The following is a 17,017-nucleotide window of genomic DNA, read 5'->3' as shown; positions in this document are numbered from 1 at the left end:
AGATGCTGGCAAGGGTATAGAGAAAAAAGAATGCTTATACAGCTGTAGGTAGGAGTGTAAATTATTTCAACCATTGTGGAAGATAATGTAGTCATTCCTCAAAGAGTCAGAAATACCATTTGACCCAGCAATCCCATTACTGAGTATATACCCAAAGGAATATAAATTGTTCTGTTATAAAGACACATGCATACGTATGTTTATTGAAGCACCATTCACAATAGCAAAGACATGGAATCAATCTAAATGCCCATCGATGATAGACTAAATAAAGAAAATGTGGTTCATATATACCGTGGAATGTTATGCAGCCATAAAAAGAATGAGACTATGTCCTTTGCTAGGACATGGATGGAGCCAGAAGCCATTATCCTTAGCAAACTAACATTTGTGATGGGTCCTGAGCATCCTTTCAACTTCTTGCTAGGTATGCCAAAAATGCAAAGTCCTGAATACTTTTTTTTGAGACGGAATTTTGCTCTTGTTGCCCAAGCTGGAGTGCAATGGCATGATCTCGGGTTGCCACAACCTCCGCCTCCTGGGTTCAAGAGATTCTCCTGCCTCAGCCTCCTGAGTAGCTGGGATTACAGGCATGTGCCACCATGCCTGGTTAATTTTGTATTTTTAGTAGAGACAGGGTTTCTCCATGTTGGTCAGGCTGGTCTCAAACTCCCGACCTCAGGTGATCCACCCACCTTGGACTCCCAAAGTGCTGGGATTATAGGCATGAGCCACTGTGCTTGGCCAGTCCTGAATAATTTTTACCTGTGTTGTTTCTCAGGGTTGTGTTTGCAGTGAGCAACCCAGAGTGATGATATTATGTCTCTCCTTTGCACAAAATGCAGGGGTTCACTGCAAAAGTGAATACCCCAGTTGTAGTGTTTCTCTCCTATAATGCAACCCATTACATGTGCAAATATCAATCGAGGAGCCTCATATTTTCTGCCAGCATCCATTGAACAGTAATAGGCTATCTCATTATCTTGTAAGTAGGGTAAAATTGCAGATATTTCGCAGTTCTTGACAGTTTTGAAAATGAGTATAGGTGCAGGCTGTGTTAGTCAATATGAGAAGACTGCTCGGAATCTAATAGTAAACGCTTTCTACCCAGTGGTGGACAGACCAGGGTGTGAATAAGGGCCCTCCACTTCTCTAGCTGTTAATGAGGCTAAGAATTGAAAAAAAAAAAAAAACCCAATGGTGCTTTGATTATTGTTCATTTACCTCTAGGTGGGAGGATGAAGGCATGTTGTGATGACAATGGGGTGGTAAGCCCTGGGGTTCCAGCCAAAAGGCAAGATATGGTGTGAATGCTGAATCAAATAACCCACAATGCTAAAATACCATCAGCAGTGAGGATATAGAGCTTTGGGCAGAGCAAAACATTAGAAGTTCATTTGTTAGACCTGAGCAGGTGTTCACTGGAAACCCGAAGTAAATAGACCATAAGAAATAAAAATGTACAATGTAGATTTATATGCAGAACCATATTCTCTTATACCATTTGAATTTTAAAGTAACAAAAGAATAGTTGTATACATTTATATATGCTCATGAATGAGTTAATACTTAGTTCTCACTGCACTTCATGATTATTCTTTTCCCCTGTACTCTGATCTTAAGTATTTTAAGAAAAAACGAAATATGCTGGGAAATTGTGGGAAGAGGAGGGACTCAAAATTTTTATAGCTATGTTGGATATAAGCAATTTGTGATGGGCCTTGAGCATCCTTTCAACTTCTTGCTCAGTATCCCCAAAATGCATAGTGTTTCCAAGTCACCATCTTACTTGATCTTGTAGATGTGGCTCAAAACATTGAGGACTGCAGGGTAAAGCTACAGCAGTGTGTGTGGGCAGAAAATGGGTCCCTGGGTCTGGGCCCTTGCTGGTCTCCAGGAGGTATATGGGGAAGAGACAGCATCAACTCTGGGTCAAGAAACCAAAGGAGAAAAACTAAAAGCCTTCCTGCAACTCAGCCTTACAAAAAGTATGGACAAAAATCTTACATTGTACATCATATCTAAGCGTGAAAAAGTGAATGCTTTTTCCCTAAGATCATGAACAAGGTAGGCTGCCTATTCCTACAATTTCTGTTCAACATAGTACTGGAAATCCTAGCCAGTGTGGTGGGGGAAATAAAGAAATACTGGGCATACTGATTGCAAAAGTAGAAATAAAATGGTTCTTATTCACGAATGACATTATCATCTATGTAAAAGGTCTTCAAAAATCTACATGAAAAGCTATTTCAGTGAATAAGGTCACAAGATAAAATATCAATTGTATTTATGTGTACTAAGCAATGAACAATTGGGAATTAAAATTTTAGAATACCATTTACAGAAGCATACAAAATCATTAAGCATGGATGGGTAAATTAAATATGTGTAAAAATACAATACTTTGTTGAGAGAAATAAAAGAAGATGTAAATAAATGAAAGATATACCATGGTCATGTATTGGAAGACTGAATATTTTATAGATATTGTGTTAGTTTTCTATTATTGTGTAATAAATTAAAACAAATTTCAGGACTTAACACAAATTTATTGTTGTATTGTTTCTGTGACTCTGGAGTTGAGGTTAATTTGTTGTTGTTGTTGTTGTTTTTATTGAGATGGAGAGATGCTCTGTCGCCCAGACTGGAGTGCAATGGCACGATCTTGGCTCACTGCAACCTCTGCCTCCCGGGTTCAAGCGATTCTCCTGCTTCAGCCTCCCAAGTAGCTGGGATTACAAGCACCCACCACCACACCTGGCTAATTTTTGTATTTTTAGTAGAGATGGGGTTTCACCATGTTGGCCAGGCTAGTCTCAAACTCAGGTGATCCACCTGCCTCGGCCTCCCAAAGTGCTGGGATTACAGGCATGAGCCACCGTGCCCAGGTAAATGGTATTTTTAAAGAAAGTCATAGCAGATTAATTCACTAAACACTTTGCATACTTATCATGTGTAATTGTGTCCAAATTGTTTTCCTTCATAGATTACTAAATGTCTGAAAAGCCATATTGTGTCTTTCAATGGTTTTGTTAATTATTTGAAAGAAAGGAAAGAAAACTGCAATGACATAAATCTTCAAGGGAATACAAATTCCATTGATGACATGTGGGATTGAATTCAATAAAATGAAAGAGTATTTTTTCATGAAGTAAAAGAGTCTGAAATTAGATCTTAAAGTTTCTCTCATCCAACAGCTACTCAATGCTGTAAAACGCTCCCCAGCATCCCAAGTAAGAATCATTCTTAATTGTTGTTTGAATGGGGGCTCATTACTTAATGAGGCAGACTACTCAATTATTGGACAACTAGAACTGTACCTTATGTTGATCTTAGATCATCAACTTCACAACTTCAACTGGTTCCTTTTGCTACTAAAGAGACACAAATCAATTGTCTCTCATCTTTTACATGGCAACTTTTTGAATATTTGTAGACAATGATCCTGCTACCCTGGAATCATTTCTTTCTTTAGGCTAAAAAATCCTACACCTATTTGATTTCCTATCCTATCACTTTCCTTATATTCTGGACCAATTCCTGTTTAGTGGTGTTCTACTTAAACTGTAGGGTTTAGTATTTTTGTTGCTGGGAAAGTACATCTGCTATTGTGGCTCATCACTTTTGCACATACCGGAGAGATAATCTGGAGCGGTTATTTTTCTAATGACCCCATATAATTAACCCTTGTGGTGTGTAATTAAAAATTAACATATATCAGAGTCCCTATGTTTCCCTGTGGAACTGTTCTAATTCATCTTTGTCCTCTGGCTACCATTTTACATAAGATATCCATAGGGCAGTTAATTTTGGAAACACATATGATAGAAAATGCAGTTCATTTTTTCTTTAATTTACTTTCAATCAGCACTTCTGGTAATACCTAGGGAAAATTTTCTTGTATCTATTTATTCTTCCACCTCTAACCTTAGGTATAGGCAATACTGAAAATTAAATCTATAAAATGACGTGACCATTTTTACTTTAACCCCATCCTCAGACCTACCCAATTTATCCCTTGGAACCTAGGTGACAGATATTCTCCTCCACTGGAGGAAAACAGTCTAGTCTTTCTTAGAAATAGCATCCTCCCCTGGATTACAGAAATCCAATACCTGAGCATGCCTGAGCATGTATCTTTAGGCATTCATGAACCCTTTGGTTTATACGGTTCTGACTCCCAGAGAACCTGGGATTTGCTTGTTTGTTAGGGTCACTGAATTTATTCTCTTTTTTCACTCTGGCCCTTTAAGATAGGTTTCAGCCGATTCCCATAAGGCTCACTGAGTAACTTACAAACATTGGGGTTCCATCCTTGCATCTCTATTCTTCTTTATCTACATTCACTTCCCCTCCCTCAATCAGTCTTGTAGCTCTAAATACCATCTATATGCTGATAATACAAAATGTATATCTCTTGTTTAAATCTCTCCCTTGAATTCTGCCATCCAGAGAGTCAGAATCATTTTAAGAATGGCTGCCTTTAAAGTCATAGGATGGCTGCTGGCACTCATCAGGACTATATTTTTCTTGTTCCTGACCAATGGAAAATAAACTGCATTGTTTTCCACAAACTGTTATCATAGACTTTTTCTATAATAAATTATCATGCAATTTTTTCTTTTAATCTGTTAGTTTGGTCAATTACCTTTATATGCCTTCTAATATTAAGCTACGTTTACGTCCCTAGCATAAAATGAACCATTAAATTCAGTTAGTAATATTTCATGTAGAACTTGTGCATTTATATTCATAAATAAAGCAGACATGTCATTTTCCTTCTAGGTAATGTCTTTGGTTTTCATATCATGATTATGGTGCTTTAAAATAATAAGTTAGAAGCTTTCCTTCTTTTCTGTTGCTAGAAGAGTTTGATTAAAATTTAGATGATCTTCTCCTTAAAATGTAGTTGAACTTGCCTGTACAAAAAAGGTGTTTTCTTTCTAGGAATATTTAAAAATACTGCTTTAATTCATTTTATGTTTCAAAGACTATTCAAACTCTTTATATGTTGGGGGTCAGCATTAGTAAGTTTAGGTTCAACTTCTTAGTTGCAATAAAGATATCTTATATGTTCTTCTGAATTTTTTGTCGCCTTGACCTAATTGAAAGAGGGGTATTAATATTTCTCTCTATGTAGTATGTTTGTTCATTATACGGGGTAATAGAGTTACCCAGTTATTCTATCAAGTTTTTGCTTCATATTTTCAAGGTTATTTGTTAGGTACTGATATGTTTAAAATTTCTCTAACTTTGCAGTGAATTGAACATTTACCATTAGGTAGTGATCCTCTCTATACCTAATAGTATTTTTGTATAAAAGTATATTTTATCTGAAATTAATGTAGGTATACCAGTTTTCTTTTCCTAATATTTGCTTAATATGATTCTTTCCTATCCTTTTGTTGGTTAAAATTCGTTGGGCTAAGTTTTGAACATTTGATACTGTTATTGTTGACTTTTAACAATTTAAATGTAATCTTCAAGTTAGCATATTTTGATCATTTAACCTTTAATTCTAGATAAAAATTAATTCAGAGTAAGTCCAATTCTGCAGTAAGTCCATGACATATGTAGACTCAGCTACACACATTCATTTGGGGAGTGATACGGTTTGGATCTGTGTCCCCACCCACATCTCATGTTGAATTGTAATCTCCAATGTTGGAGGTTGGGCCTGGTGGGAGATGATTGGATCTTGGAGGTGGTTTTCTCATGAATGGTTTAGTACCATCCCCTTGGTACTGTGCTAGTGATAGTGAGTGAGTTCTCACAAGATCTGGGCATTTTGCTCTTGCTCCTGCTTTCACACTGTGATGTGCCTGTTCCTGCTTCACCTTATACCATGATTGTAAATCTTCCTGAGGCCTCCCCAGAAGCCAAACAGATGTCAGCACCACACTTCCTATAAAGTCTGCACAACCATGAGCAAATTAAACCTCTTTTCTCTATAAATTACCTAGTCCTAGGTATTTCTTTATAGCAATGCAAGAACTTCCTAATACAGGGAGTCAGTTTACAGTCAAAATACAATAGATGTTGGTGTGGATATGGTGAAAAGAAAAGGCTTACACACTGTTGGTAGGAATGTAAATTAGTACAACCTCTATGGAAAACAGTATGGAGATTTCTCAAAGAATTAAAAGTAGGTCTACCATTCAGTCCAACAATCCCACTACTGGGTATCTACTCGAAGGGAAAGAAATCATTGTATCAAATACACCTGTACTTGTATGTTTATCACAGCACAATTGCAAAGATATAGAACCAACTTAAGTACCCATCAACTGGTGAGTGGATAAAGAAAATGTGGTATATATACACCATGGAATACTACTTAGCCAGAAAAAAAGAGCGAAATAATGTCTTTTGCAGCAACTTGGAGGAAGTTGGAGGTCATTATTCTAAGTGAGATAACTCAGGAATGGAAAACCAAATACCATATATTCACACTTATAAGTGGGAGTTAAGCTATGGGTATGCAAAGGCATAGAGTGGTATAATGGACATTGAAGACTCAGGAAGGGGGAGAGGGGAAGGGGATGAGGGATTAAAAAAACTACATATTGGGTACAATGTGCACTACTCGGGTGATGAGTGCACTAAAATCTCAGAGTTTGCTACTATACAATTCATCCATGTACCAAAAACCTGTGTATCCCAAAAGCTATTGAAATAAAAAAAATGTGAAAGCATTAAAAAATCAAAGCAATAGAACAGAGTATGAGCTGTGAGAAAGACTGTTTGCTTGATAAGTGTAATTTTTAGTTCACACATGATATATTTTACTTCTTGAATATGTTTAAGATTGAAATTTAGTCTTTTAAAATTAATTTTTGGTTTAAAACTAAAGAAAAAAACAAAAAATAATATTTTTTACAAATTAGGTACAGATTACATACATAATTATCATTGAAAATAATTTTCTCATACAAAGAAGGAGAGCATTTTAAAGTGACTTTCTCCAGGTGATAATCTGAAGAAAAAAGTTTCTCTCTACTCACACACAGTCATTTAACATAAAACTTCTGACACCAGATGTGTGTGGGGTTTTCCCTACACACCAAGCAATTCTCCGGTGGACACTAGCTGGGTGTCCTACAATTTGATTCAATTCTGATGCTATCTACCTGGAGTTAGCATCAGATCCCACAGGTTAAAGGCTCAATCTCACAAGACTGCTCTTCTACTTTGGATGCCAATTGCAAACCCCAAGTTGTGACCTGCAAATGATCAGCTATAAATCGGGAGTTCTCATGACACTCTCTTTGGGTTTGAGTAATTTGCTGGTGTGGTTCACAGCACTCAAGATAACACTTACTCTTTTGCTGGTTTATTACAAAGGATACCAACGAAGAGATGCCTAGGGCAAGGTATTGGGGAAGAGGCACGGAGCTTCCTGCCCTCTCTGGGATTGTCATCCTCCAGGAACCTCCAGGTGTTCAGCAATCTAGAAGCTCTCTAAACTCAGTCCTTTTCACTTTTTATGGAGACTTAATTACATAGGCAGGATTTTTACTACTGGGTGCTATTTCATTGTATGTATATGCTACAATTTGTTCATCCATTTATTTGTTTTTTTGGAGACAGAGTCTCACTCTGTCACCTAGGCTGGAGTGCAGTGGTGAGATCTCAGCTCACTGCAAGCTCTACCTCCCGGGTTCAAGTGATTCTCCTGCCTCAGCCTCCCAAGTAACGGATTATAGGCACCCGCCACCACACCCAGTTAATTTTTGTATTTTTAGTAGAGACAGGGTTTCACCATCTTGGCCAGGCTGGTCTTGAGCTCCTGATGTCAAGTGATTCGCACCTTCTTGGCCTCCCAAATTGCTGGAATTACAGGTGTGAGCCACCGCACCTGGCCTGTTTATCCATTTTATCTGTTGCTGGAAACTTGGGTTGTTTCCAAGTTAGGGCTAGTATAGATAAAGCTGATATAAATGTTCAAGTACAAATCTTCTTATGGAACTATGTATTTATCTGGGATAAATACCTAGGAGTGGAATCACGAGGTCATATGAAAAGCATATGTTTAGTTTTTATAACAAACTGCTGGCTGGGCATGGTGGCTCACACCTGTAATCCCAGCACTTCGGGAGGCCGAGGTGGGTGGATCACCTGAGGTCAGGAGTTTGAGACCAGCCTGGTCAACATGGTGACACCCCATCTCTACTAAAAATACAAAAGTTAGTTGGGTGTGGTGGCGCACACCTGTAATCCCAGCTACTTGGGAGGCTGAGGCAGGAGAATCGTTTGAACCCGGGAGGTGGAGGTTGCAGTGAACCGAGATCACTCCGTTGCACTCCAGGCTGGGCAACAAGAGTGAAACTCCATCTCAAAAACAAACAAACAAACAAAAAACAAAACACACACACACACACACAAACTGCTGAAATATTTTCCAAAGTGGTTGTACTATTTAATATTCTCACAGATACGATGAGAGAGTTTTGGCTTCTCCACATCCTTAGCAATAGAGGGTATCATTACATCCATCCTTTATTTTATCTATTCTACTGTTTTGTAGAGGGTGTTTTCATGTACCTATTTGTTACTTGTATATCTTCTTCTTTTTTCTTCTTCCGATGACAGCAATACTGAATGTACATCTTTTATACAAACAAGAAAATATACAAATGGCAATTACACAGAGGGCCCATTCAAATTTTTAGCCCACCTTTTCTTCTGGTTGTTTTTCTTTTATTCTTATTCCTATTCTTACTGTTATTACTACTATTGAGTATACTTTCGATATAAATCCTTTGTCAGATAACTGTTTTGTAAACATTTTCTCACAATCTGAGACTTGTCTTTTTATTTTGACAGTATGTTTTGAAGAATAAAACTTTTACATTTTGATGAAATCCAATTTATCAGTGTTTTTTCTTTTATGGCTTATGCTTTTTGTGTCCTAAGAAATCTACTTACCCAAAGGTTGTAAAGATTTTCTCTTTTTTTTTCTATTTTCCATTTCAAGTTAATTTTTATTTGCATGAAGTGTCAAGTTGTCAAGCTTCTTTCTTTTTTTCATATGAATATCTAGTTGTTCCTGCACCACCTGCTGTAAAAATTCTCTTTTTTCCATTTAGTTGCCTTGGCACCTTCATAAAAAATCAATTGACCATGAATATATGGGTCTCTTTCTAGATACCTTATTCTCCGCCATTAACCTATATGACTATCTTTTTGCCAACACCAAACTATCTTTATTTCTGTAGCTTTATAGTCTTTCAAACATTTTTTTTGTTTAGTTTTATTGTAACTTATGATGAACAAACAACCATATGCCTTGTAAAGCCCTTGGCTTACATTCATCCATATTTCATGTCCTTAGACCAAGAAAAACCTTAGACCATATACATTGAGTACTAGAACTTACTGAGCATCTCTGTAAATATTACGTCAAGGAAAACAGATGAAGGTTGACTAGACATTTTAGAAAGAAACAAGTAATTTATTTTAGTTTTCTGACTTTCAACTGCTCATTTCCAGTTTTCCCAGTCCTGGAAACATAGAGCAGTGTAAGTTCCTTCCTTTCTACTTGATTCATTCTTTCTGTTCTTGCTGTCAGAAGTTGGTATTTTTTGAACCTTAGTCCAAGTACTTCTGTTCTCATCTCTCTTTATACTTTCCCTTCTCACAGCATCAACTATCTTCTTTATGTGCATGATTTCCAAGTCTATATCTCAAATCCATTCTTTCTATCTATATTTGAAAAGCACTTGTTCTATATTAACAGATTGATACTGTAATGATATAAAATTAAACATTTATAAATGGAATTCATTTTTTAACTAAAATCTCTCACTTCTATTTTTTTCCAATTTCATAATTCTAGTGACTTAAACTCCAACCTCTGAATTATATTTGACTAAATTATCTCTTTTTGTATTTACCATGCCTATTTTTTTCTTTATCCTCATATTCACTACTTTTTGTATGGGTTCATGAAAACAATATTAACTTGTATCCCTGCCTTTTTCAAGTATCATTCTATATATTATAGGACAACTAATTTTATTTTATTTTATTTTTTTATTATACTTTATGTTCTAGGGTACATGTGCACAACGTGCAGGTTTGTTACATACGTATACATGTGCCATGTTGGTGTGCTGCACCCATTAACTCATCATTTACATTAGGTATATCTCCTAATGCTATCCCTCCCCCCTCCCCCTACTCCACACAGGCCCTGGTGTGTGATGTTCCCCTTCCTGTATCCAAGTGTTTTCATTGTTCAGTTCCCACCTATGAGTGAGAACATGCGGTGTTTGGTTTCCTGTTCTTGCAATAGTTTGCTGAGAATGATGGTTTCCAGCTACATCCATGTCCCTACAAAGGACATGAACTCATCCTTTTTTATGGCTGCATAGTATTCCATGGTGTATATTTGCCACATTTCGTTTTCCTAATCCAGTCTAGGACAACTAGTTTTCTAACAACTTTCATCAGGACATTTAAAATTATCTTCATTTTGGGTCCAATTCATTTTCCTAGTCCAAAAATATATTTTAAACTCTTCTCTCCAGATAGAGCATCTCATTTACTTGATCAGTGCATTTTGCTCTCATATATTTATTTTCATATATACCATTCTTCCTGTGCAATTATCCTGACACCTTCCTCTGTGTTTAATAGTAAGTTTTGATCTCAAGTAGTGTATTACCAATTTGTTATTTTAGAAAATTCATTTTGACATCTAGATCCTTTGTATTTCTATATAAATTTTAGTACCGGCTTGTCAGTATCTTTCAAGCTAAATTTATGAATTAATATTGGGAAGATTGACACTACTGAGTCTTCCAATCTATGAATATGATGTATGCCTCCACTTATTTTTCTTCAATTTCTGCAGCAAAGTTTACAGTTTTAAATGTACAGGTTTTCAATGTATTTTGTTAAATATAAGCTTAAGTAATTTGTGTTTTTTGATTGTTATTTTAAAAGTAATTGCTTTTTATTTCAATATTCAATTGTTATGTGCTAGTTTATGGAAATGCAATAGACTTTTATATATTGATCTTGTATCTTGTGACCTTGCTCACTTACAATTTTAATAGCCCTTTGGGAGATTCATTAGGGTATTCCATGTACACAATAATGTCACTTGTGGATATAGTTTTGGTTCTTCCTTTCCAATCTTAATGTCTTTTATTTCTTATATGGACCTTATTGCAATGGCTAGGTCTTCCAGTACAATATTGGCTAGAAATGACAAGAGTGGACATACTTGCCTTGTTCCTAATATATTTTTAATTAAAATTTTTTTTTTGTGGGTACATAGGTGTATATATTTATGGGGTATATGAGATATTTTGATATAGGCATGCAATGTGAAATAAGTACATCATAGAGAATGGGGTAGCTGTCCTGTCAAGCATTTATCCTTTGAGTTACAAATAATCCAACTACATTATTTATTTAAAAATATATAATTATTATTGACTATAATCACCCTATTGTGCCATCAAATAGTAGGTCTTATTCATTCTTCCTATTTTTTTTTTACCCATTAACTATCCCTGCCTCCTCCCAACCCCCAATTACCCTTCCCAGCCACTGGTAGTCATCCTTCTCTCTATGTCCATTTATTCCTAATCTTAAGGGTAAAGCAGTAGGGCTTTTGTTGTAGGTGCCCTTTATCAGGTTGAGGAAGTTCCCTTAAATTTCTAGTTTGCTAAGGGTTTAAAAAAATTATTATTATAAATCGGCCTTGACATTTTTTGCAGATGCTGTTTCTGCATCTATTAAGATGATCATATTGTTTCCCCCCTTATTCTGATGATATGGTGAATTTCAACAATTTATTTTCAAATGTTAATGTCTTTGTCCCTTGCATTTCCAGGATAAACCTCTCTTGGTTGTGATGCATTATCCTTTACATATCTTGCTGGATAAAATTTGTTAATATTTTATTAAATACTTTTGTATTTTTGTTCATAAGGGATGTTACTCTGTAGCCTTCTTTTGTTGTAATAACTTAGTTTTTAAATCAGAGTAAAACTGGCCTAAAAATTGAAAACTGGCCTAAAAATTGAGAACTGTCTCTTTCTTCTCTAATTTCTGAAATAATTTGTATAAGATTGATGTTACTTTTTCCTTAAATGTTTTATAGAATTCACCAGCGAAAACTATCTGGCTTAATGGTATTTTTAATTGATTATGAATTCAATGTCTTTACAAAATATGCTATTTGGATTTTCTATTTTTTGAGTAAATTTTGGTCATTTGGTGTTTCAAGGCAATTGCCAATTTCATTTAAGTTGTAAAATCTCTTGGCATAAAATTGTTCATGTTATTTCCTTATTATACTTTTAATATACGCAGGACCCATAGTGATGTTCACGCCTTCATTTCTAACATACATATGTTGTGTCTTCTCTCTTTTTTTCTTGATCAGATTAGTTAAGTCTTATGCATCTTTCCAAATAGGTCTTGGTTTCACTGATTTTCTCTGTTGTTTTTCTATTTTCAGTTTCATTTATTCTCTTTGTTATTAGTTTCTTCCTTCTACACTTTGGGTTGATTTTGCTCTTATATTTGTAATTATTAAAGTAGAAACTTACATTGTTGATTTCTAATATAAGCACTTAATACCATACATTTCCTTCTAAAGGCACTGCTTTAGCTATACCTCACAAGGTTTTTTCCTGTAAATTTAACCAAAATCTCTCATTTCTAACTTTTCTAATTTCATACTTCTAGTGACTTAGGCTCAAGCCTCTGAGTTATATTTGACTCAATTACCTCTTTAGATATCTACCATGTCAATTCCTTTATTTTATCCTCTTATTCACTACTTTGTGATTATAAGAAAAAAGTACAATTTTGTTAACATGGATACATCGTGTACTGATGAAGTCTGGGTAGCCATTCTCTCACACTTTTTTTTAAAGAGATGGGGTCTCACTATATTGCCCAGGCTGGTATTGAACTCCTGAGCTCAATTGATCCTCCCACTTTGGCCTCTCAAAGTGCTGGGATTACAGGAATGAGCCACTGTGCCCAGCCCTCCCACAAGTTTTGATATGCCATGTTTTCATTTTCATTCCGTTCAAAATATTTTCTGAATTAACTAGTGATTTCCTTTTTGGCCCATGTGTTATGTACAAATATGTTGTTAATTTTCAAATATTTAGAGATTTTTCAGCTATATTATAGAATCTTAATTTAATTCCATTGTGGCCAGAGAATATACCTTGTGTGATTTTGCTCTTTTTAAGTTTATGAGACTTGTTTTGTCATCCAGAATATGGTCTATTTTGGTGAATGTTCCATGTGCGTTTGAAAATAATGTGTGTTTTGCTGCTGTTGGGTGGAGTTTTCTATAAATGTCAATTAAGACATGTCGGTCAATAAGGTTCTTCAAATCTTTCATATTCTTACTGATGTTCTGTCTATTTGTTCTATCAATTACTGAGAAAGGTGTTGAAATATCCAAGTCTAATCACATTTTATTTATTTCTGCTTTCTTTTCTGTCAGTTTTTGCTTCATGCATATTCAATCTGGTGGGCGTATGCACATTTAGAATTTCCATGTCTTCTTGGAGAATTGACTTATCATTATGAGATGTTCCTCTTTATTCTTGAAAAATATTTCTTATTCAGAAGTCTACTTTATGTGATATTAATATAGTCACTGTAGCTTTCTTTGGATTACTTTTTGTATTGTATGTCACTTTCCACATATTTCCTTCTAACTTATCTATGTCTTTATAATGAAATTATAAATAAAATTGAGTCTTACTTTTGCATCCAAGAGAGGAGAGGAGAAGAAAATTTTTTTTGTAACGTAAGGATCTCCTATTTGAAAGTAAAAGTAAATGAAGTCAAATGAATATATTTTCCAAGATGAGTCAACCCTGCCTGACCCAGCATGATGTGACAAAGGTAGGCAGTAAGGAAGAATTAACAGTATTTCTGAGTATTTTGGCATTGACTGAAAAAATGCATGACTTTCAAGTGGTATATAACATAAATTTAAAAATTTCTAGCCAACAGCTCAGGCACATTTTATAATACAATTGCAATAGAGAGTGAAGTATAGGCTTAAGTCATAGACATAATTAAAATACATCTCTCAATTTTTAAGTCAGTATAAAGGAGCAATTACATTGATGATTCATAATGAAAAATAATCTGAAACTTACTTTTCTCAGTAGAATACACTGTAGTACATCAATACGTGCTTCCCCCCTCCACCCCGCTAATAGTTTTATATGATATGCCAGGTAGTGAACATACAGGAATTAACAACACAATAATTATTCCTGCCCTTATAAAGTTTATATTTTAGCAGAAGACAGAAATAAATCTGTAATTAAATAATTAGTGGTGTAGTCAGAGATAGCACCAAGTGCTGTAGAAGTGTATAATGAAGGACATAATCTAGTCTTCAAGGGACCAAAACAAAAGGTTTTCCTGAGCGAGTGATGGGTAAGCGATGTAAAGAATGAGCAGAGGTAAGCTATGTAAAGGGGTTTGCTCTGATAGACCAATATAGGCAAATTACCTGAAGCAGGATAAAACTTTGCATGTTTAAGAAAATGAGAAAAGGATAGTATACTTGGACTACAGTGAGGGGGAGAAGGTAGAATATGAGGTAGGAGAGAAGTAGACAGAGGCCTGGCAATATTAAGAAGTTTGATTTAATAATTAGGGAACTACAAAGAGCAATAGAGAGTAAGACAATTACATAAAAAAATTTACATTTAAAAATATTATTCTTTGCTATGTGGAGAAAATATTGGAGTGGGGATAAAAGGTTTTATAAGGAAACTAGTTAAGGAGCTATTGGAGCAATACAATAAGGCATTGTTAATAGCTTTTTGGTTAATTATGATTGTGGAGATGTAGAAAAGCTAATTAATTAGAGAGATTCTTACGAAAGAAGAATTGTCAGCACTTTTTGATTCATTGCATATAGGAGATGAAGAGAATGAAGATAGGAAGATTCACAAGCTTATGGCTTGAGCATTTGAGTAGATAGTAATAACATTTATTGAGTTTGGGAACCATCAAAGATGAGCCGACTTGAGGAACAAAGTTAATTAGTTCAATTTTGAATATGTTGAACTTGAGGTATCTATAATATATGTAGATATAGAGTATGCAACTGGATATAGCACTGAGCTTAGAAAAATGGTGTGCGCTGGAGATACAAATGTGGGAGTCATCAGTATAGTTGAAGTCATAAGAGTGTAAATTCCAGAAGTAGAGAAATGAAGAAATGGTTCTTGGGGGTCAGGGAAGAGTTTTGGGATGACATTTCTTGGGAAAAGTGTGTAGACTTGTAAAACAAAAGGGATAGGAAGAGTCCTGAGTACTTCAATATTTAAAGGCCAGATAGAGGAAAAAAACCTAGAAAAAGAGACTGGGAAGTAACCACATAATTAGGAGGGAAAACAGGAAAATGTAGTTTAATTGAAGCCACAAAAGGGAAGAACTTAAAGGAGGGAAGGGTCAATTATGTTGAAAGCTGCTGATGGACCTAGTAAAAATTTTAAAAATGCATGTTTAATTTTCATGCACACATTCTAAATTGATATAATTAGCAAACAAGGTGGTATTGAAGAGTGCAAAGAACACGGTGTTTGAGACAAACCTGGTTTTAAATCCTAGAACTTCTTTTCACTTGTTAGTTTAATTGCCTTATGCAAGTAACTTAACTTTCCAAAGCCTCTGTTTCCACATCCATTGTCAATAGTGATAAAATATTTATATCATAAAGTTGTCATGAGGATTAAATGTTAATTTTATGCCTGAAACATAGTAGGAACTCAATAATTGTTATCTCTTATGTTCATATGGTAGTTGTTTCCAAATGTATTCTTCTAGAGGTATTTTTTACAGTAAAGAGACCCAGTGAACCTGCCTTTTTTATATAATTGGCATTCTTGCTAGCATAATAATAATAATTCTTGCTAGCATAACTGTATGGTTTCTAATCATGATAGGCATCACTTTAGAGGAAAGATTCTGCTGGTGTTTTCTTTTTCTCCAGTTTATACTTTCTGCCAGAGAGAGCTATCACACATTTCCAATTTCAACCAACACTTCCTATGAAGATGATACTCAAATCTTCATCTCTCTGGAGTCTAGGCTGCATTGGGAATGAAATGAAGCCATATATGGGAGAATGAACAGTCTCCATGGGAGAGTACTGAAGGGGAAGCATTGTAATCCCAGTTAATTCCAAAAGTGGAGAAATGAAAGAAGCAGAGGTTCCAGGGGCAAGAGAAGAGTTTTGGGAAGGAACAGAGTGGAGCAGTACATAGAGCAATGTCTGTCTGGCACATAAGAAACATTGGATCAATATCTGATGACTTCAAGAAAGACTGTTCCAATTTAAACTCCCACATATTCATTTATTTATTCAACAGTAACATATAATATAATCAGGTAGTAAGAATTCCTATGAAGGAAAATGAACCAAAACAAGAGGATAAAATGATGAGCAATGCTGATTTAGGGTATTCAGGGAAAGCCTCCTTGAGGAAGTGACATTTGAGTGAACTCCTGAATTAAATGAGAGAGCTGGCCATGTAAATAGGAGGGGAAGAGTATGTAGGGCCTTATAGTCGTAACTAGATGAGTCTGGTTCTAAGTTAATTGGAATATCACTGGAAGATTTTATGCAGAAGAGTGACAAGATCTGGCCTTCATCTTCAGAACAATCATCGTGGTTTCTCTGTTGGGATTAGACTTTGGGATTAGTGGAATCAGGGAGCTGCTGCAATTATCGAGGGAGGAGATAATGGTAGATCAGAACAGGTAGTAGCAGTAATGATACTGAGAAATAGTCAAATTCTGGATATATTTTGAGGGTAGAGCCAACAGGATTTGCTGACCAATTGACATGAGAAAAAGATAGAAGTGAAGGATACCTCCAAATGGTCAGCTTGAGTCTCTGAAGAATAGAATCATCATTTACTGAGGTGGGGGAAAACTGAATGACATAGAAATCAAAATTTATCTGTTAAATATGTTGTTTTATATTATTATTAAGCTTGTA

The sequence above is a fragment of the Macaca thibetana genome, chromosome X, assembly GCF_024542745.1.
Source record: "Macaca thibetana thibetana isolate TM-01 chromosome X, ASM2454274v1, whole genome shotgun sequence".
In the NCBI taxonomy this organism is placed as follows: Eukaryota; Metazoa; Chordata; class Mammalia; order Primates; family Cercopithecidae; genus Macaca; species Macaca thibetana.
Note: the sequence above shows the minus strand (reverse complement) of the source record.